Source organism: Podarcis vaucheri, assembly GCF_965113315.1.
Source record: "Podarcis vaucheri genome assembly, chromosome: 4".
NCBI lineage: Eukaryota > Metazoa > Chordata > Lepidosauria > Squamata > Lacertidae > Podarcis > Podarcis vaucheri.
Genome location: NC_138762.1, coordinates 20378308 through 20401015, shown reverse-complemented (window position 1 = coordinate 20401015; position 22708 = coordinate 20378308). Strand labels below are relative to the sequence as shown.

General features: G+C 42.9%; 1 protein-coding gene across 4 annotated transcripts in view; it reads right to left on the bottom strand.

Moving 5' to 3' along the window:
• The window catches only part of CNTN5 (contactin 5), a 657243-nt gene that overhangs the window by 517419 nt on the left and 117116 nt on the right, over nt 1-22708 (bottom strand). The window contains exon 1 of one of the 4 annotated variants that reach the window (XM_082219030.1): nt 642-661. The exons of the other annotated variants lie outside the window; for them this stretch is intronic. The gene's annotated coding sequence lies outside the window, so the exon portion shown is untranslated. Of the gene's footprint in view, nt 1-641; nt 662-22708 lie in introns of those variants that run through there. 4 annotated transcript variants of the gene reach the window in all.

The following is a 22708-nucleotide window of genomic DNA, read 5'->3' as shown; positions in this document are numbered from 1 at the left end:
ATGCGCTGCTCTGGTTCGCCAGGAGCGGCTTAGTCATGCTGGCCACATGACCCAGAAGCTGTACGCCGGCTCCCTCAGCCAATAAAGCGAGATGGGCGCTGCAACCCCAGAGTCGTCCGCGACTGGACCTAATGGTCAGGAATCCTTTTACCTTACCCTGAACAGAAAAGCTCAATGCTGCAACATTTCGTTACAGGCCCCATTTGTCCTCTATCTTGCAAATAATACTGCACCGAGATTGATGTGAACAAACATCAGCACACATTTTCTTTTTTAAAAAAACAACAACCGAGGATGTTGCTTTTTGAATTGTTTCATGAGAACAGCCAGTTAGAAAGGATCTGATTCAATGGGGTGGTGAGGCCTGGCCGGCTGCGAGGGATTCCACGGCCTCTTCCAAAGAGTCCGGTAAATTGACAGGTGGTGGCATCTCCTCTTTCTCCAGATGGTAGCACAAGAGAATCAAGAGAGAATTCTCCAGTTTTATGCCTTGCCTCTTCCAAACAAAAACGACCCACCTTACCCAAGCGTCTCCCCCCTCTCCTGGAAATTCTGGAACCGGCACTGCCTGCTGGTAAGAGGATAGGGGAAGCCACAACTTGCCAGTAATGCATAGTAAAATATAAATCGTTGTCCCTTACCGTCCCGGCATCCAGTGATGCGGAAGGACAGGCATTAAAGCTCCCTTCCAAAAGATAATGCTTGATGCTGGCAAAGCAGCACAGTGCTCTCTCTGTGTGTCTAGCTGGTGTAGTATTCGATGCTTATGATACAATTATTACGCTACCGCCGATTGCTTCAGCCTTTTGGCAAGTTAATCCCCTCGGGTATTAATTTACTTACTCTGACTCTTCAGTGTAGTTTATGGCGTTCTACCCCGTTGAGGACGGCCCCTATAATTATCCCACAAGTTACAGCCCTCAGGTTTTTTTTTCTTGTGTGTCTTCTTTACCTCATCAGTTGAGCCACTACAATCCACAACCCATTAAGGCTAAACTGATGGACTGGCAGAGCAAGCCCCAAAAAAGCAGGGGGAGGGGAGAACCAGAGGGGAATGGATACCAAATCCAGAACGTTGGCAAGGTGGGAAGGAGGAATGGATGCCTGGCTTCTCCCGAATAATAATAATAATAATAATAATAATAATAATAATAATAATACCTCACACATCTGGCTGAGTTGCCCCAGACACTTTGGCCGGGGCTCCAACAAATATAATAACATAATAAAACATCAAACATTAAAAACTTCCCGGTACAGGGCTTCCTTTAGATGTCTTCTAAAATCCCCTTGCTATTGTTTCTACAGTGGTACCTCGGTTTATGAACTTAATCCGTTCCAGAAATCCATTCTTAAACCAACGTCATTCTTAAACTGAGGTGTGCTTTCCCTGAGGCCTCCTGCCGCCGGTACCCTTCCACTGTTTGGCTTCTGTTCATAGACCAAGGTAAAGTTTGCTAACCAGAACACTTTTGCGGAGTTCAGGGGTCAGCAAACATTTTTAGCAGGGGGCCGGTCCACTGTCCCTCAGACCTTGTGGGGGGCCGGACTATATGTTTTTTTTTGGGGGGGGGATATGAACAAATTCCTACACCCCACAAATAACCCAGAGATGCATTTTAAATATAAGGAAACATTCTACTCATGTAAAAACACGCTGATTCCCGGACCGTCCGCGGGCTGGATTTAGAATGTGATTGGGCTGGATCCGGCCCCCGGGCCTTAGTTTGTCCACCCATGGAATAGTTCATCAATAGGGTTGTTCTTAAACTGAGATACCACTGTAATAGGAAGGAAAGCTCCAGTGTTGGTAAGACAAGGAACATGGCATGAGGGTTTCTACTGAACCTGGGAGAGCTTGTGTAAGGTTGTCCCAGCTCTGAGGTTGGAAATCTGCCTCCAACCCTGGAGGAGGAGATCCAAACCATCTTATCCCATAGGATGCCCTCCCAGGTACCGTAGCATTAAAGCTTAAGGGTGGTATCCTGCACACTCTGGAAATCTGTTCCAGTGGACTGGGGGGTGGATCCATAACAGGTTTAGGGGATGCCCAGGGGTCACACAAGGAAAGGAGAGGTGGGGAATTTTCCATTGCACAGCTAAAACTCCTTGTGATAATGGAACTGTGGGGAATCACCCTAAAAATGAAACCCTCTGCTTGATTATCTGGGATAGTGAAGTAGAATTGATGTGATAATTTCTCAGAAAATATCATCATCATCACCATCACCACCATCATCAAAATCATCACCATCATCAGAAATCACTCTTCACCTGCAGGAACTTCCAAACACTCTTCAAGTGTAGTTGCACAGTATTGCACACTGAAAAAGTCCAGTCTTAATGTTACCTTTAGATTAGCAATCATACTAATATAATAAGGACTGTGTTTCAACTTCTTGACCTGGGCTGCAAATCAGATCTGTCAGCCTAGTGGAAAGCAGCCCAACAGCCTCATATGGCATTTTTAAAAAGCCAATGCTGGTTGTTTAATTAATAGTTTTTCAATTAATTTGTTGTCTTTATGATGTTTTATGTGTTTTACCCTTTTTGGTGGAGGGGTGGGGTGGGCAAACTGCCTTGTAAGGGCAATGTTCCATGAAAAACGGTCAGGAATCCTATTATTCTAATTGTTGTTGTTTTGGGTTCTGGAATGATATATACTTCAAACTAAAAAAAAAATGTTTAATGTGAATTTCCCTTAAAAACCAGAATCATTCCTTCTGGGCATTACAGGTATTGACATCCCTAAGGGTATAAGAAAAGTTTTTTTGTATGCAACCGTGGCTGCGAGGGATCTTATTGCAATGAATTGGAAAAATGACAAGCTCCCTACCAGGGCTTTATTGTTATTGAAATTGACAGAATATGTGGTGTTAGCCTCCCTTTATGAAAGAATTAGAGACAAAGCTAGACAGGAGTTCATTCTAGGATGGGACAATTTTAAGAAATATCTGAAAAATAGCTGTAACGTAAATACAGAAACTACAACTAATCCAGAATGCGGCAGCTAGACTGGTGACTGGGAGCGGCCGCTGAGACCACATAACACCAGTCTTGAAAGACCTACATTGGCTCCCAGTATGTTTCCGAGCACAATTCAAAGTGTTGGTGCTGACCTTTAAAGCCCTAAATGGCCTTGGTCCAGTATACCTGAAGGAGCATCTCCACCCCCATCATTCAGCCTGGACACTGAGGTCCAGCACCGAGGGCCTTCTGCCAGTTCCCTCCCTGTGAGCAGTGAGGTTACAGGGAACCAGGCAGAGGGCCTTCTCGGTAGTGGCACCCGCCCTGTGGAACGCCCTCCCATCAGATGTCAAAGTAATAAACAACTCTTGGGCTTTTAGAAGACATCTGAAGGCAGCCCTATTTAGGGAAGCTTTTAATATCTGATGAATCATTGTATTTTAGTATTGCAAGGACCGGTGTTACATGGTCTTGGTGGACACTCCCAGTCACCAGTTTAGCTGCCGCATTCTGGATTAACTGAAGTTTCCGAGTCACAAAGGTAGCTCCACGTAGAGTGCATTGCAGTAGTCCAAGTGGGAGATAACTAGAGCATGCACCACTCCAAGCATGCCTGGAGGATGTGGACTATTTGGATCCCTTCCAATCGGGATTAAGGCCTCACCATGGGACTGAAACTGCCTTGGTTTATATGTTTATACTATATGTGGCAACTATTTCAGGCACATTTTCCTTCCCAAGCACAGAGAGTTCTTCTTTCCGGCTCCCCTGATACTTCCCCATTAATCTGTTCTTGGGTGAATGAAGAACTTCTCAAAGTTCACCCTCATTTCCTCTGAGGCCCTTGCCAGCAGCTTCCAAGGTCAAGGAAAATGACCTTTCTTTTTGTCCAGAAGCTCGGACAAGGCTTCCTGCCATTCCTATCAATGACGTGCCATGCATACTGGCCAGAGGCGTTGCTCAAGAGCAGGATGAGCCACTGTGCAGACTAAAGGCTGATTAAATATCGCTCCCAGCATTTCTTGATCTCTGGAGCATGTGATAAAGCTCAGACCTGAATCCTGATGCAATACACAGCCGGCCAAGCCAAACATGCGAAAAATGTCAGAAGTATCAGTGTGGGTTGTTCGTTTTGTATGGATTTTATCATTCCAAGAGAAGGGGGGATACAATGTGCTGATCTGGTGGAGTATACACTATTTTAAAAAAAATCCTTAATGACAACAGCAGCTATGTAAAATTTAATCCACAGCACCAGTTAAATTACATGTGAAGCATAATGGTGGATTGGTTCAAGGAAAGAAGGGAGGGAGGGAGGGAATGTAATAAACACATAATTTAGCAGGAGAAGTGAAGATTACACCTTTTACCTCTTATTGGCATTCTTGCCAATCTGAGGGTACACTCAGACATGGGGAATATTGCATTAGATCTCATTATTATAAGAATAGCACTTCTGTCTTGTTTTCTAAAGTTCCTTTCACACTGCAGCACCTATTGTGTTATGGGGCTGTGGCTTTTTGACCAATATGCAACCTGTTGCACTGAATTTCATTCACAACAGTGGGTGTGATGTAACACAATAACACATGTCATTGGACAGTGTTGCTACTCCACCACCTTTTCCGCACATGTGTTCTTTCACCCCTTCAATTATTTCCCTGATATACCACCCAGATCTCATCACGTTTCCCCCACAATTTTCCAGTTTCAAGGGGCTGCAAATAGATTTCCACTGGAATCAAATAACTTGGAAATGAGCAGTATAAACATGCACTTCATTCCATTTGTTTTCTGGAAGTGACTTTTATGTCACGTAGAAATCTCAAACACAACGTGGGAATTAAGAGTTAGGAAACTACGCTGAGGAAACAGGGGAAATGGTTGTGTGAATGCAGCCAGAGATGCTTAGAATCATAGAATCATGGAATTAGAAGGGGCAATAATAATAATAATAATAATAATAATAATAATAATAATAATAATAATAATAATTTATTATTTATACCCCGCCCATCTGGCTGGGTTTCCCCTGCCATTCTGGGCAGCTTCCAACAAAACACTAAAATACAATAACCTATTAAACATTAAAAGCTTCCCTAAACAGGGCTTTAGATGTCTTCTAAAAGTTTGGTAGTTATTTTTCTCTTTGACATCTGGTGGGAGAGCGTTCTACAAGGCGGGTGCCACTACCGAGAAAGCCCTCTGCCTGGTTCCCTGTAACTTGGCTTATCGCAGTGAGGGAACCGCCAGAAGGCCCTCAGCGCTGGACCTCAGTGTCCGGGCAGAACGATGGAGGTGGAGACGCTCCTTCAGGTATACTGGACCGAGGCCATTTAAGGACATCTAGTCCAACCCCCTGCAATGCAGGAATCTATTTTGCCCAACGTGGGGCTCCTCCTCTTCAGACATACCCGTCTTCTGAGCAACCCTCATTAGTCAAACGTGAGTGTTTTTTTCCTGGCTGGAAGGTGTGCTTGAACTCTAATAATGCTATTTTCTTGCCAGATGGCAAGTAGAGGGGTTTGTGGGTTTGTGGCTGGGTGTACTAGACTACTGTGCAAAGGTCCAACACACACTCATTGTTCCACCCATTGCCACTGGTATGTGGCCCTTGGAAGTTTGCTGGGAAGAAAATGTGGCCCTCGTCCTGAAAAAGCTTTCCCACGCTGCTCAAATGCATTAGTAGTTCCACCACTAGTACATGGAGAAGCTTTCTCTGGCGAGAGCTGCATCAAATGCCCTCACAATGTCAAGCACTTATCTCTGTAACCTGAAAACCAAGGATGAATGGCTCCGATCATGATTTCACAGATTGTCACTCATAAAGCAAGCAATAACTCCCCTTCTTCAGACAAAGCAAACTCTGGTTCATTCCAATATTTGGAAATGACAGGTCCAGAATGATTTGGGTGAAATGAAGCAAGCACAGAGCGAAATGCCCTCCTGCCAGATGCACACAACTGGATGTTTGCCACTATCGCTCTGTCAACTGAATATGCCACAGGCCATTAGCTTTCCCTAGAAGACTGGGACATAATCCAGAAAATGTTTTTCATTACTGCAACTCCGAAAGTCCTCTCAATTCACTGCTTTTAAGCCCGTTTTGCTTTGTTTTCCTCTTTGTGCCAGACTGGGGAACCTCAGACTCAGAGGTCAAACCGTGTCTTCCAGGATTCTCTGTCTGGGCCTTAAAACAACCCCCAGGAGAAACCTCTGACTGACCCTGCTCTGTATCATCCTTGACTGCTTATGCCAAGTTGAAATGTGTCCTTCAGCTGTGAATCTGATTGCCTGGGTGGATGATGGAGAGATGTCTGTGGCACATGTGCAGAAATCTCTGACTTTTGTGTGACTAGAATTTAGGCTACTGGGAGTTGCATCCATTGCCACACTTATCCTTTATTGGCTCAGCTGGCAGGGGCTGTAGCTAGAAAGCTGGAGTCTGTGAGAGCAGCTCCTCCATGGTGGTTAAAAATAAAAACAGCTGCCTATAATGTATTCTGCACGATCCATGAAATTTGATGTATACTTTTATAATAAAAGTGATTCTGGTGATTTTTCACTTAGGAAGCACAAATAAGGCCAAAGCCTAAGAAAAGGGGCTTTCTGAATTCAAGAACTTGTCCTAGAAAATATTGTTTCCCCTTTGGATCCCAAACAATGCATCTTCTTTTGTCTGTGAAAACACACAAAATAAAAAGATTTAAAAGTGAGCTTAGAATTCACCATCCCAAGAATCTCAGCTTTCATTTTGAAATGAGCAAGTTTCTGTTGTGGTGGGGAGGCAGACTTGAAACTGCGCCAGAAATATCTGGTAAGATCTCTGAAGCTGTTGGAGAGGAGGGCAGCTCACCCTGATTTAAGTAATTAGGAAGTGGTGTGTCCATCCTCACCCCCAATCAGCTTTAAATTTAGAGATATGAGAACTCCACCCCTAAGAAATGTCAATAATCTCAGCAACTCTCAAGGTTATTCAGATGTTTTCCTCAAGTGGGGACCTTTGCCTCACGTGTCACATTCAGTTAATTCATATTAACCTAGAGATGTTTTGAATCTCTCTGAGGAATTTAGCTAGCTCATTTTGTATTCATTGAAGCTCCTTAGAAATTTTTTTCTTTGACTAAGAGGGATTCCAAATTCTCCTCAAATTCTGCTTGAGGTAAAATTCATGGCGAGTTAGAGATGGGTAGAATTAACCTCAGAAATTTCACAAGTCTCATCAAAAGTATGCTAAATTCCCCTTAGATGTTCTCAGCCAGGACATCCAACTTCTCTTTGCAATTCACTTTAGACACAATCCAGTGGCCACTCTTGACTTCTTAGCAATGCTCACCCATTTTCCTTGAAAAAGTAGCATGCTTGGCTTGCTGCTGTCATGACCTTACTTCAGCACATCACGTTTCCTTGACTTTGCACTTTCCGCTTCTGTTCAAGCTGCTGCTCATTAGCATGCATTGATATGCCAAAAACTTTCAGAAATCTTAGGCTGTGATTGATGTTGACTATTGACTATATTTGAATTACGAGTGTACCTACTGCCCCAGGACACTGGTTAACAAGTTATGTCAGGAGCTGATCCCAGAGTGATACGGCATTTGAAAGAATCAAATATAGCTGCAGAGCAATATTGAATTTTGGATGTGAACCCATGAGCCTTACAAACCTGAAAATGATATGGGAGGGAAAAAATTGAAACCCGGAAAGTAAAAAAATGAAACATCGAAGTCCAGGGGTATATATATATGTAATATATATATATCACACACATCCCTGGACTTCGGTGTGTGGGTGTGTCCCCTTTTGCTAATTCCTAACTGGAAAATAACAGATCAAAGGGTGGATTTTTTTCCATTTATTTATCCCAGTTAATAGAGTGCTGACTTTGATTGTGGGAGACACAGTGTACGTTCAGGCATGGGACATATCCACATCATACATTTGTAGCACTATGATACCACTTTAAACAGTCATAGCTTCTCCCGAAGAATGCTGGGATTGCCCCCACCCTCATCGTTCTGCCAGGCACTGAGGTCCAGCTGAGGTTACAGGGAACCAGGCAGAAGGCCTTCTCGGTTGTGGCGCCCACCCTGTGGAACAGCCTCTCACCAGATGTCAAGGAAATAAACAGCTATCTGACTTTTAGAAGACATCTAAAGGCAACCCAGTTTAGGGACATTTTTGATGTTTGATGTTTTATTGTGTTTTTAGTATTCTGTTGGGAGCTGCCCAGAGTGGCTGGGGAAACCCAGCCAGATGGGTGTGGTATAAATAAATTGTTGTTGTTGTTGTTGTTGTTGTTGTTGTTGTTGTTGTTGTTGTTGTTGTTATGTGTAAGGTCCTGAGAGCTGTTAGGAAACCTCTACTTCCCCTCACAATTATCAGAGCAATCAATTCATCACCATAGGAGACTCTTTGAGATAAGAATAGGAGCCACCTTCAAACACTCCAACATTTCTCCAATGAAAATAGAGCCATCCAATTTTATTATTGTTCTTATTTATTATTATTATACTCCACCCATCTGACTGAGTTGCCTCAACCATGCTGGGCAGCTCCCAATATATATAAAAAAACATAATAATCCATTTACAAACTTCCCTATATAGGGCTGCCTTCATTGCCTTCCAAAGGTTGTATAGTTATTTATCTCCTTGGGTTGCATAACTCCAAACCCTCCAATATTTCTCTGATGAAAATAGGGGCATCCTAAGGAAAAAGCAGGACATTCTGGGATCAAACCAGTAACTGGGATGGCTTCTGTAAATCCAGGAATGTCCCTGGAAAATAGGGACACTGGGGAGTGTCTGCACCTTCACAGTTCCCACCAGCCCCAGCTAGCATGACCAATTGTCAGAGACAATGGAAATAGTAGTCCAAGAACAATTGGAGTAGCCACAGATTCCCCATCCTTGTTTTAAGCACAATGGAAAGTATATTTGTGTCTATAGTATCACAGCAAAGCTTTCAATGGTTTATTTTAAACCGCTGAATAACTCATCGTGACGCTCTTCTTTATTGAAATGGTCTCTCAACAAGCAAGTTTAATTTTATCCAAAGATCTAGATTTGATTCATTAGCTTCCATTGTGCAATCAACACACACCTTTGATGGAGCTTAAAGGTGTGTTTACACACTTAACAAAGAAGTCTGATAGATGCAAGCGGAAGGATCGTTTCAGCAGCAGGGCCTAAATGACTGTATTACTATTATAGGCACGCACAATAAATTCCCAGGGACTAGCCTCTAAAACTTCGGTGGCAGGAGGGAACAATTCATCAGTAAATAATATCTCATTTTCAATGAGGCCTTTCAAACTTTATGTATAGCTTTAACTCTCCTATTATTACGCATAGTTCACTATGTCAGTAGGATTGTTAGGGAATCTTCCTTCAACTAATTGCAAACATCTATGCCATCACATATGAATGTTCACCTCTTAAAACACACTTTTATCTCGCTGATTTTTGGCGCAGCTTATTGCTGAATATTAGCTTAGGGAGGGAAATCAATTTATTAATTCTCACTTTAATGAAGAACAAAAAGATGGATTGTATGCAGGGGGTTGTGGGTGGGTTGGATGGGGTGGGAGACGTAGGAGGAGGAAAATATCAGTGCTGGGATTCAAATTCAGTAGCTCTCACAATTCTACCTTTCTAAAGGAGGAAATGCAATTTCTGAATCGTTTTAAAGGAATTGTAGAGTATTGTTGGCCATAGCACAGGGCATCTGTCCTGCATGTTCAGTCCAAGTTGTATCCTCAGGAACTTCTTGTAAGATTAGGCTAAGATTGCTGCCTGAGACCCTGAATAGCTGCTGCTAGTCAATATAGCTAATGCCCAGCTTGATGGAAGAGTGGTCTAAATCAATGTAAGGCTACTTGCTATGCTTTGAAATGGACAAGAGTGAGATCTGCAGTTATTTGTCTGGATCCAAGTTATTGCCAATAGGGCTTCTGAGATATTTGGAACATGCAGGAGAGACTCCCACAGACAGCAGCAATCTACTGGGCTTCTAAGGCAATCATAAAAATAAGAATAAGTTTTATTTATACCCCGCCCTCCCCAGCCAAGACTGGACTCAGGGCGGCTAACATATAAAAACAATTGATTAAAATACAACTTAAAAACAAGATTGAAATACAACATTAAAATGCAGCCTCATTTCAAAATCAAAAAGTTTTGGGGGATGAAAACGTAAAATCTTCACCAAGGCCAACTATCCAGACTTGTCCTACGTGGGCCAGAAAAAAGCCAGGGAAGTCCCCAAATAGGAAGTTCCAACACAGAAGGAGAAAGGAAAAAGAAAAGAGGGGAAGGGGATGACCCACCTGTCAGGCAGGGCTGGATTAAAACCTTTAAAGGCCCTAAACACTTAAAATGTATGCTACCCCCTTACATATCTAATTCAAAATATAAACAATAGTAAACCATAAAATAAAAAAGATATATTTTTTAAAAATGAAACAAAACCTAAAGTAAATTGGAAAATAATGCTTATTTTTGTATACTTCCACTTTCTTTATATTTGGGAAAAAATTCTCCTACTTTTTTCTAATTGCAAAGTCTTTGATCAGATCCTCAAAACTAATCTTCTGCAGTAGGAGAATACTTAGTGGAGATAAGGCATCAAGCCTGCCTTGCTGCATAGTTGTTCTGTTGACAACCATGATTGTCAAACGCCTTGGTGTTCCAGTTTGCGAACGTTCATTGGAACCTGAACGTCCGATGCGGCTTCCGTGGCTTCTGATTGCGTGCAGGAAGCTCCTGCAGCCAATTGGAAGCCACACCATTTTCAGAAGTAGAACGGACTTCAGGGAACGGATTCTGTTCAACAACCAAGGTACGGCTGTACACTTCGACTGAGGAAATGAACACTCAGCTGAGCAATTTGTGACCATTAATGTTAAAAAAATCCAGCAATGGGAAATTTCTGTGGCGTCCCCTTTCCCTTGATGCCCTAAATTCATGCCTATTTTGCTTAATGGTTAATCCAGCCCTGCTGCCAGGAGCTAGTGGAGCAGTTGACTCCCACAAAGGCAAGCTGCTTCTGCTGGAAAAACCTCCTGTCCAAAACCCAAGAGAAATGAGTTTTAACTTTTATTGTAGGAGAGGAGGCTGAACCCTCTCCTGGCCCTACTGCACCATGCTACCTCTCCGTTATAATGCACTTTATATTGCCCAACCTCTTGGGGCAGGGTAAAATTTAAATCCAAATTAACCAGTACTTGATCCCAGGATTCCTTCAAATGTGCCCCGACTCTGCAATTAATGCCAGCCTGGCTACGCTGTGTGGTCTGTCTTCCTCTCTCTTTCCATTTCTTCAGAATTATAGGCTCTAGGAAGAAGGGGGGAAAGCCCAAATATAACAGCTGATTAACTTCCTCAATTACCTCATCCTTGGTGCTGTTTTGAAACTAGTGAGTTTATTTACTGTGTGCTGTCACACATTACTGATTGATTTGTCATATAAATCACCATTTAATTGTACAGGTTATTCTGTGACTCCATATGTTTGCAAGTAGAGGTGCCAAATCCTTCTTGCCAAGCCCTGTCACAAAGTCTGCTTCGAGTCAACAGAATTATCAGGCGGCTTTGCTTTCTTGAGTCATCTAAGGTCTGCCTGGTTCCAAGTCTCTCGAAAGGAGATGTTCCAGTGAAATGGAGGAGACAGTGTAGTGAAATGGCTAGAAGGATTGGTGGCAGTTTCTCTGACTCAGCCTATGACGCCTGCCCTGTTAAGTATAGTAATTTAATCCCCTGAAATTGCAAATGCTTGTATGCATTACTATGTGTTCAAATGTGATTGGCTTGGTATCAATTCTAGAGAGTTCTCTAGCAGTTCTCATGTCATTGCCTAACGTTGGTCACATGGGAGGCATCTAGAAAAGGAGAGACTCCATTTTATGTGAAGCAGTATGACTGTGTTTTAGAATCCACTGTGAACACTGCTAAGTTGAATAGAGTGTTGTGCTTCTTCTCTGCTTGAAAGAAAGAGAGCAAAAGCTGCAGGGGAAGCTAAAAGGGGAAATCTCTCATAGGAACTGTAAGGCATGGCCTAATTGAAGATACAGAAGGCTGAGTTCTGAGCTCTGGAAAGAGAGGAAAATACACTTGTTTGGAAGTTAGAAGAAGAGACTATAAGCCCATGTTTGGATAAGCATATGACTGTAAATATTATGTTTTAACTCATCTATAACTATACATTTCTGCAAGTAAAGCTTTTGAGTGGTAAAGTCTGGACATTGGTTTAATTTCAAAGGAAGGGTGTCAGTCATATAAATGATCTGAGCTTCTTAGCTGTGATTTTGCTACTCTTACTTCAACATGCCCCACCTGTAATATGTGGCCAGCCTGACAATTGCCTGGATTGCTGAGAAAAACATGAAATATTTGGGAACACAGCAATCTGCCTTATACAGAGTGAAACCATTGATCCATATAGATCAGTATTGGCTATGCTGTGTGGTTGTGGCTCTCCAGGGTTTTGGACAGGGGGCATTTCCAGCCTTCCTGGAGACACCAGGAATTGAACCTGAGACCTTCAGTGTGCAAAGCAGATGTTCCACTACTGAGTTACAGCCCTTCCCGTCCAATACTCACACAATGTAGGGGTTGGTGGAGCAGGGTTCTGTTCAGTCACTGTCATTTTCACATATGTTCATTCATAAGTCCCTTGCGTCCTGCTACTCTGCTAATCAGTGTTTGTTTTTCTTTGTTTCAGAATCCACAGGAGAAAAAATATTGAAGCACATTTTTAATGTAAAAGTGCCTGTCTGCCAGTGGAATCCATTTCTGCTTGAACCATGGGATTTACCCCCTTTCGACGGCATGCCCCATGCCATCCAAATCAGCCCCCAAGGGCCCTCTGCAGCAAATTTTGGGGGCACAGGGGGAAGGAGAGGAAAGTCCTTTGCATGCGTTGAAGTCTGTTGGATGTCATCCTTTAATCTCAAACCAGAAGTAGTTTCCTTCCTACCTGAATGACTGTCTCAACCTATAGACACCTGCCCAGAATCTGAGATCATCTACAGAGGCTCTTCGCCAAGTTTCCCAAACAACTGAGGTGAAGCAGCTATTCGATGGGGTGAAAGCCTTTTCAGCAATTACACATCAGTTGTGAACTTTCTCCCCAGAGAGGTCCATCTGGTCTCCACACTTTAGTCTTTTCAGTATTAGGCACAGACATTTTTTATTTTCTTGGGCTATTTAATTTTGGTACTTTCAAGTTCTGGGCACTGTTTTTTCTTCCCCATTTATGTTTTTATTTTGAAGTTTTGTTAGTTTTTGAAGCGTTTCAGGTCTCCATTCTATTTATCACGTTTCATGCTTCATACACTTCTGTTTCTGAACAACCCAGTGGATTTTTCCAGTGGTATGAAAAAAAGTAAAATTATGCCGAAAAGGTTCTAATTTGCAAACGTTGGCTGGTTATTTGCTACCCTTCTCTTGCAATGTACTTTGGCATTCTTTCTCTCCCCATTTCCTTTTCAATCAAGCTATCACATTTCTAAATATAACAAAATATTGACTGCAGAAATATAGTGGGATCCGACAGCCAACAGTGAGCATCTGTTGTGAGACATGCGGTAAGTAGGGTGTTACATCACCTATGGTGTCAGCATCACTTCTGAATGTGTTGTTTGTGCTGTTACTGAAGTCCATAGTTCCTTGGCTTGCAATATGAGTGTCAGTAACTTATAACGCATACTTCCAGTGTGAAGCAAGCATGGGCATGACAAACCCCTGCCTCCCCAATTCTTCTCCAGCTTAGACTCCAGTTTAAACTAAGTTCCCTACCTTGAGGACTGCCTCTTCCTATGTCTACTGATCTTGCCCCTAAGATACTTTTGCATCCCTTCCACCACCAGTTCACTTGCTCTATCTCTTCTGTCCATCTCCCCTTACTTGTCTGCCATGGCACTGAGACTGACCTTTGACATGATACATATACAGTGGTGCCCCACAAGATGAATGCCTCACAAGACGAAAAACTCACTAGACAAAAGGGTTTTGCGGTTTTTGAGCTGCTTCGCAAGACGAATTTCCCTATGGGCTTGCTTCGCAAGACAAAAACGTCTTGTGTTTTTTGCAAGTTTGTTTCCTTTTTCTTAACACCGTTAATACAGTTGCGACTTGGCTTCAAGGAGCAACTCATAGAACGCGGTGTGGTAGCCTTTTTTTAGGTTTTTGGTGATTTTTGAAGCTTTTCCAAAACTCTTCCGACACCGTGCTTCGCAAGACGAAAAATTCGCTAGACAAAAAAACTCGCGGAACGAATTAATTTCATCTTGTGAGGCACCACTGTATAGGACCCACCTTATTCTTCTGATTGGAAATTGTTTCCAGTGATCATAATGTTACATTTTTACATTGTTGTAATCTGCCCTGGGACCATATTGCAAGGGTGGAAGAAGGTAGCTGGGGACTTTGGTGCAGTTCTCAAAACACAGCCCCCATTCCCCAAAAGAGGAATACAGTGGTACCTCAGGTTACATACGCTTCAGGTTACAGACTCCGCTAACCCAGAAATAGTGCTTCAGGTTAAGAACTTTGCTTCAGGATGAGAACAGAAATCGTGCTGCGGCAGCGCGGCAGCAGCAGGAGGCCCCATTAGGTAAAGTGGTGCTTCAGGTTAAGAACAGCTTCAGGTTAAGAACGGACCTCCAGAACAAATTGAGTACTTAACCCGAGGTACCACTGTACACGAAATAAGGTGCCAGAAAATCCAAACTGGGGTATCTTAAAGGCTAACAAATTTATTATTACAAAAGCTTTAATGGGCTACAAGAAAAACAGAAGACTCTGAGCATTTGCCATTTCCTGTTTTAACTCACTTCTCATTGTTTTTGCTCGCTTTTGAACTTGGGTCATCCACTAACTCTCAGCCTGCCCTATCAGTTATGACTGTTGTGATTATATAGAAGGAGACATAAAATGGATGCTTATATCAGAGGCATCAAATGCCAGTTCCTTAAACCAGAGTGATGTATCCTAGTACAATAAAGGGCCAGATACTCCCGCTTGCAAATTTGCACACGAGTTTTGTTTAATCTTAAGAACAGCAGTGCCAGATCAAGATGTCCACAGACGGCCTCTTTCCTAAGTCTTGCCCCTTGCCTCCTTCTCTAGACCTGATGTGTACAACAGCCAAGAACCAAAGGGCAAGATGACTGGAGCCTGCTGCTATTTCTCCTTCTGTTGCTGCTCCTAAGATCAGGCTAAAGGCCCGTCTAGTCCAGCAACCTGTTCCCATAGTTGTTGGTCAGATGCCTATAGAAGCCCAAACACAGGACCTAAGAGCAAGAGCACTCTCTTCACCTGTGATTCCCAGCAGCTGTTATTCAGAGACATATTCTGGTGACAGAGAACGAACATAGCCATCCTGGTTATCAGCCCTTGATAGCCTTATCCTCCATGAATTCACCTAATCCTCTTTTAAAGCCATCCAAGTTGACAACCATCACTGCATCTTATGGGAAGAAATTCCATCGTGAATGTTCTAAGGCCCAATTGAGAGCTCTGCAGAACTTAAAATGCCTGTTTATTATTTTGTGACAGTTTCCTTGGCCAAGTGCTGTCGATTTTGGATATTTTCTTTTGGGTCAGCATGGCTGCTTGTGCATTTGGGGCAAAATATAGCCCACACGTATTAAGACATACATTGATCAATCCAATGTGAGTGACATCCAGAAAGGGCAGAGTTTTCAAGGCTAGTTAGCCACCATGCTTGACAAGCCTTATATCTTACAGTTCTAACATTAGACTTCAACTGTAATTTCCACTTGCATCCTTAGACTGTCTTCACATTCATTAAGCATCCTAGCTGTAGGTTAACAAATGGCAATATAACAGCAACTATCTATTCAAGCTATTAGCAATCTGGTGTTTTCCTTTGTTTCAATAATGCAACTAGAACGTACAACTGACCATCAACTAAGCCTAAATTCTCTTGTAACAATGCAAGGTTTCCAGTGTTTAGGATTCTGGATAGTATGGGAGTGAGGAAATAATTGCAAAAGAAGTTTTGTGCTGTGCAGCGAGATAATCTGATTTTTTTTCATCTTAGAGGATTTTTGTCACTTGCTTTATATCTTCCAGATTTCTCCTTTTGTGGGAAACTAAAGGGCAATGCATTATTTACAGCTTAGCTTTCCTATCCAATTACTTTTCTTTACTATCTCATTTTATGTAAATGTTTCTTTTTATATGGTGATGCCGAATGGTTTTAAGGCATTGAAGGCAGCGCAGACACAGTTCCATATAAAGAACTCTGAAGAAAGAAATCGAAAGCCCCAGTTATCTATTTGTCATACAGCAGTACAGGTTTATTAGCAGTGATGGCAACACAGTGATCTGGCTCTCCTAGGGGGGCTTTAATGTATATTTTATTTCATGCAAAAACCACAGAGCTTGCCAAATCAGCTGCAAAAATTACAATGGTCTAGGTTTTTTTAAAAAAATTATTCGGCCAGGGGTGGTGGCGGTGGAAGAAGTTGAGCAAATCAGGTTGTTTCAATATACATGACTTCGGCAAAGCAATTTTTCACGTGTTATCTTACATTGAAGAAAGATACACTTTTACAAACCAGGTCACCGCTTCTGGAATCCATACAGAGTGTTCCTATGTATGTCTTTGTACGGTGGTACCTCGGGTTACAGACGCTTCAGGTTACAGACTCTGCTAACCCAGAAATAGTACCTCGGGTTAAGAACTTTGCTTCAGGATGAGAACAAAAATCGCACAGCAGTGGCATGGCAGCAGGAGGAGGCCCCATTGGCTAAAGTGGTACCTCAGGTTAAGAACAGTTTCAGGTTGAGAAGGGACCTCCAGAACGAATTAAGTTCTTAACCCAAGGTACCACTGTATTCTGTATTGTTGATATCCTATCTTTGTATTTATTACATGTATAGTGTGAGAGAAATTTCCCTTGGGGTTCAGTTATGGAGGCTCACACCAAATTCACAATAGGTCAGGCTTTATTCAGGAATGTGTTCCAGGACAGAGTCCAAAGAGTCTGTGGGAGTTGTAGGAAAAACATGTGTCATCTGACCTGTTCCTCCTCTAACCAACCACCTTCTGCCACCCCACCCCATAAGTTCACCATCTCTTTATCCAACCACTGTCCTTGAAATGCATCTTGCACAACCTATTCTTACTGAACCTATCAGAACGCTCCTTGGGCCTTATATGGAGGGTCCCCCCCCCACTTTAATAGTCATCATTAGGTTCTTCCTTAATTGGTTCTTACCAGTTTTGTGGTAAAGAGACCACACCCTTGTGTATGTGAGACTGGCCTCATTGACGATGGGGAACAGAAATTCTTCCTCAATAACCATTCTTGAGAACGGCATCCTAGTCATCTGTTGCATTGCAGGGGTTTGGGCTAGATGACCGCTTGGGTCCCTCCCAACTCTAAGATTCTATGATCTTTTAAAATTAATAAACATGGGCAAGAAAGATCCACAGAGTTCAACAGGGCTTACTTCAAGTAAGTGGGCTACAGCCCCAGAAGCTGTGCATTTGTTTGGTAGCAATCTCATATACACCTTTACACCACCAGAACTAGCGCTATAGAAATGTCTTCTGTGTCTCACATAATTGATTCTAGATCAGGGATCAGCAACCTTTTTCAGCCGTGGGCCAGTCCACTGTCCCTCAGACTATGTGGTGGGTCGGACTATATTTTGAAGAAAACTATATGAACGAATTCCTATGCCCCACAAATAACCCAGAAATGCATTTTAAATAAAAGCACACATTATACTCATGTCAAAACACCAGGCAGGCCCCACAAATTACCCAGAGATGCATTTTAAATAAAAGGACACATTCTACGCTGATTCCCAGACCTTCCATGGGCCAGATTTAGAAGGTGATTGGGCCGCATCCAGCCCATGGTAGAGGGAAGTAGGAAAGAGATGGAAGTGTGCTTTTCCCCCCACCAAAAATATGTTTCACCTTCTCTAAATTACAAATTATTTATCTTCTTCCTACTTCCATTTTTAAAGAAATTGCCCTCTGTTTAGAAACTGTGATTAGTGTGTACTAGTTGTGCAAAAAGCATGTAATCCCAGAAAACACACTGCTGTGGATATGAATTAAAAGAAACACCCAAAAGTCTATAGTTGTTCCTCACCCGTTGTTTAAAGCCCTTAATTTATGTCCCCCATCATAAACACACCTACTTGAGAGTAACTCTCTTCTGAAAATAAATGCATGGGATCATGCTGTTAAAATAAAATGTAGACATGATGGATTTTAAATGCATTCTCTTGTGGCTTTGTAATCTGGATATCATAACAGTTGTGTAAATCACAGCTCTAGAAAGGAACAGGAGGAAGTATTTTCTATTTCCTTCTGAGAAAGACAAGTGTAACTTTGATCACAAGTTTCCTTAAAAAAAAAGAGGTGGTGAAAATTAAAAGTGAAATCCACTTCCAGCAAATAATATACACATCACACCATGCAAACGGAAGGAAGAGAGAGGCAATGTGTTGCTGCGATATTGCTTTTTAAAAATAATGCTGATTGCATAATTTGCCCGAGGCTCATGAAAAGGTACTGGGGTTTAAGAGTGCTGACTTTTGGAATCTGAACACTTTGAAATATGGTGCTTTCAAGGTACCTCCTCTTTGCAGACCTTGCTGGCTGGGGGATGGAAGCTGCCACCAGAATGAATGTGGGCAATCCAATTAATGCAGTCTGATACTATTATTGCATGCCCTACCTTTCCTCCTAGGGAAGTTCTCTTCAGCAAGAGTGGTGGTAGCAATAATTATTTCCAAGGAAAATATAATGCAGCATAAAATCTCCAGCTGCAAAGCATAAAAACCAACCGGTAAAAACAAAACCTTCTCGGGCAACACCAACAATATTTTAATCTTGATGCCCAAAAAACTGCAAAGAAGGTGCAAGCGAACTGCTCTGGGAAGGATATTCCTGCAGGACTGAAAAGGCCTTGACTGCAGAGAAGTGCCGCTGAAAAAATTGAACTCTGTGTATGTATATGGGGGAAGAGATAGTGGCTAACCCAAAGTCTGTTTGCATTTCTTAGTACAGAAAGTATTGATCTGATGTGTAGAGGTCTTTCCTGTTCTGCTTGGTTCAGGAGTGTTCTGGAAAGGTTTCTTTCTATGTGAAAGAAACAGGCAGAAGTTTCTTGTTTGGGTTATTCCTTCTGGGAAGCTGAGTACAGCTGGTTTAAACTGGCCCTGTTATCCTTTCTGTCAAGGTCATGCAGACTATAATAGTAAGGCCAGAAGGAGCCTGGGTTTCACTTCCTTTCTCTTTCCACCGCTTTGTTCTGGTGTGGTGTTCTGTTCTGTATGTAGTGTTAAGGTTTAGTCTTATTATAAGTATTGTAAGTTTTATTGTAACTGCTGCAACTGGATTTTTTATGGACTGTGCCAATCCTGAATGTATTGGATTTGTGAACATTATGCTCGTTTGCCCTCAGTAGCAGTAAAGCTTTGCTGGATGAAGTACAATTGCCTCAGGTCTATTTTTGGGGAACTCACAGTGTGTTTAAGTTTTTTCCTCCCCTTCAGCACAAGAAGTCATCCACTGAACTTCCGGTGAGTAGGAATTTGGAATTGCATCTCCCCAGTCTTGGGTTCCATCTGTGCTATACACTTTTTAAAAATCCTCATGGAAAATTATCAGCATTTCCATGTGACTTTCTCCCAATATACATGTTTTGTACATGGTTTTGACCAGTGCTAATTTTCTAGAAAAAGAGGTGCCAGAGCTCTCCATGAACTTCTCCCTTGTTCTCTTAGAACGGCAATGGTGCCCACCTGAGAGGTGCTAGAACTGAGCTCTGGTGATCTCTAGCTGAAATAAAGCCCTGGTTTTGCCTAATATAATCATTTTTTGCAAGTAACTTAATGCGTTTTTTGTATGTTCTTTTCACCAGTTTCTGCTGATACACACATTTTTTTACACACAGTTTGGCTGCAAGACTGCCTTGCAAAATTTGGAGAAGAGGGAATTTTGAAGGATAGCTGTGTTCGCGTTATTGGTTCAAAAGGTGTGAAATCAGGTTGTTTCTCATCAAAACACTAAATTGAATTTCCCTCCCCATATCTAAGCAATTCGGGAGTTGTACCTCGGCTCCCGAATGCCTTGGGAGTCGAACGTTCTGGCTCCCGAACGATCAAAAACCGGAAGTGAGTGTTCCAGTCCGACGGAGCTTCTGCAGCCAATCAGAAGCCGAGCTTTGGAAGTCAAATGTTTCAGAAGTTGAATGGACTTCTGGAATGGATTCTGTTCGACTTCTGAGTTACGACTGTACCTTGAATGCCTGCTCAGACTATACAGATCATTTTCAAAGAGTGGGACACCATAAACCTCCACTCTTCTCTCCGATAAAGCTATCTCTGGACCTTGCTTTATTTCACAGAGGAGACAGAAACAATACATGAACAATTTCTTTCAACCCAACACAAAGACTGAAAGAAGCCTTGGTACTTTCTCGGATATCTGCCCAATGAGCACCTCTTCTGTGGGACGCATTTTTCTTCCACCTCTCTGCTTTTCATAATGCTTGGCCGTTAAGCCTTGGGATATTTTCCTAGGCTTTTAAGCTATGATTTAAAAGTAGAGAAGATAAGAGCTTTGGAACCTATTTGATGTTATATGTTTATTCAGTGAAGTTACTGCCAGTTGCCTTTAATCATATTTGCCTTGTCTAATGTGTTTATCGGTTGATGGGTACAGAAACCGTAAAGAATGAGAGAACCTCTCCTGCCCTCAAACTCCCCTCCCCCCTCGCATATCCTCTCCTCTTTGCATTTTTCTCCTCTTCAGGAAGACAGAAAGATCTTTTGTTCATTTTGCATTTGAGATTCCATGTGCGTTATCTATTGTTGTAGTATTTATTTATTTCAAGCAAGTTTCTATACTGCCAAAAAGGGGGGGGGGCAAGTCAGATGCTTGCAGAAGGGTGGTAAATAAATTTAATATAACAAAGTAAATAAATAGCATAGGCTTCCAGTCAGGAAATATATCCCAAAACACGCGGGGGGGGGAGCTGTGATGGCACCCCACCGGGATCACACTAGTGCGGGCAGTGTGCTCCCCCCTCACTCCTCTTCCTCTGCCAGTGGTCGGTAGCTGCTGCCACCGGGATTTCAACCTTAGACAGCTGCTTTGGTCCACCTGATGGGTGGGTCTGCATGTTATGGTCTGTCAGCCCGGCCAAATCATTCATAGGAGAGAGGGGGGCACTGGGCTAGCTTCCAGTTAGTTTCTTTATTAAGGAAAGCAAAACAATATATGTAAACTTATAAAAGGTAAAGGGACCCCGACTGCTGAGTCCAATCACAGACGACTCTGGGGTTGTGGTGCTCATCTCGCTTTACTGTCTGAGGGAGCCGGTGTACAGCTTCTGGGTCATGTGGCCAGCATGACTAAGCCACTTCTGGTGAACCAGAGCAGCGCATGCAACGCCGTTTGCCTTCCTGCCGGAGTTGTACCTATTTATCTACTTGCACTTTGACGTGCTTTAGAACTGCTAGGTGGGCAGGAGCAGGGACCGAGCAATGGGAGCTCACCCCGTCGCAGGGATTTGAACCGCCGACCTTCCGAATGGCAAGCCCCAGGCTCTGTGGTTTAGACCACAGTGCTACCCGCGCCCCTTTATAAAGGGTAAACTTGTCTAAACAAAGACGTTGTTCGAACTGGTCTGTCACCCCTTCCTCTGCATCAAGTGTGACTGTTAGCTCCAAAGGACTCCTCCGATGTCTGCTTGGCTTACAGGTTGTCAGTAGAGAAACTGCCAGAGGGGCTCTGAGGGAGAACTGCAGGGTCTATCTCCTCTCTATCATCACTGTCTGCGCCTACATCCAAACCAGGAACCTCATCACCCTGCCCTGTGCTGGGGCACCTGCCTGCTTCCATCTCTTTGCTATCCCTCAAGCTCCCTGCTTCTAGTACTTCCCAGCTTGTCCCCTCTTCTGAAGTGTGGCAGGTGTCCAACCACCAATCGCCAGGTTCGAAGTCCTCTTCCTATGCGCCTTCCCGGGGGGGGGTGCTCTTGGTTGAGCTGATTCCACCCCTCTTCCTCATCCAACCAGTCACTGACACAGTGATGTCAGAGACCTATCTAGTTAAGTATCCTGTTCTCGCAGTGGTCAACCAGATGAAACCCTCAAGCAAAATCTGAGCACAACAATGCGATTCACAGCAACTGGCGTTCAGAAGCATGCTTTCTCCAACCCTGGAAGCAGAACATAGTTATTGCAGCTAGTAGCCACCGATAACCTTACCCTCCATAAATTTAATTCTCTTTTAATGCCACCCAAGTTGGTGCCCATTACTACATATTGTGGGAGTGAATGCCGTTAACTATACACCATGTGAAGTAATTCTTTAGTCTGTCCTGAATTTTCCAACATTCAGCTTTGGTGGATGACCCTGAATTCCAGTATTATGTGAGAGGGAGGGGAAAAGGTAAGAGATCTGATCTCATCTAATGGAAGATTTATACCCAGGGAGCTACCACTGAGCTACTATTTTTCTCTGCACATAAATTTAGGCAAGTACATACAGAACCTACCCTGTGAGATGTAATTGGGGTAAGTGAGGGGAACCCCAAGCTGTTCTATATTGCTACTGTGCCAAGGCGTCATTTGGTCTGCTCACTGAACAGCTCATTAGCAAACAATTAAAATAATAATATCATACGCAGTGGAAACAGCAATTTTGCACTTGTGGAAATTATGCTACAATCTGGGGA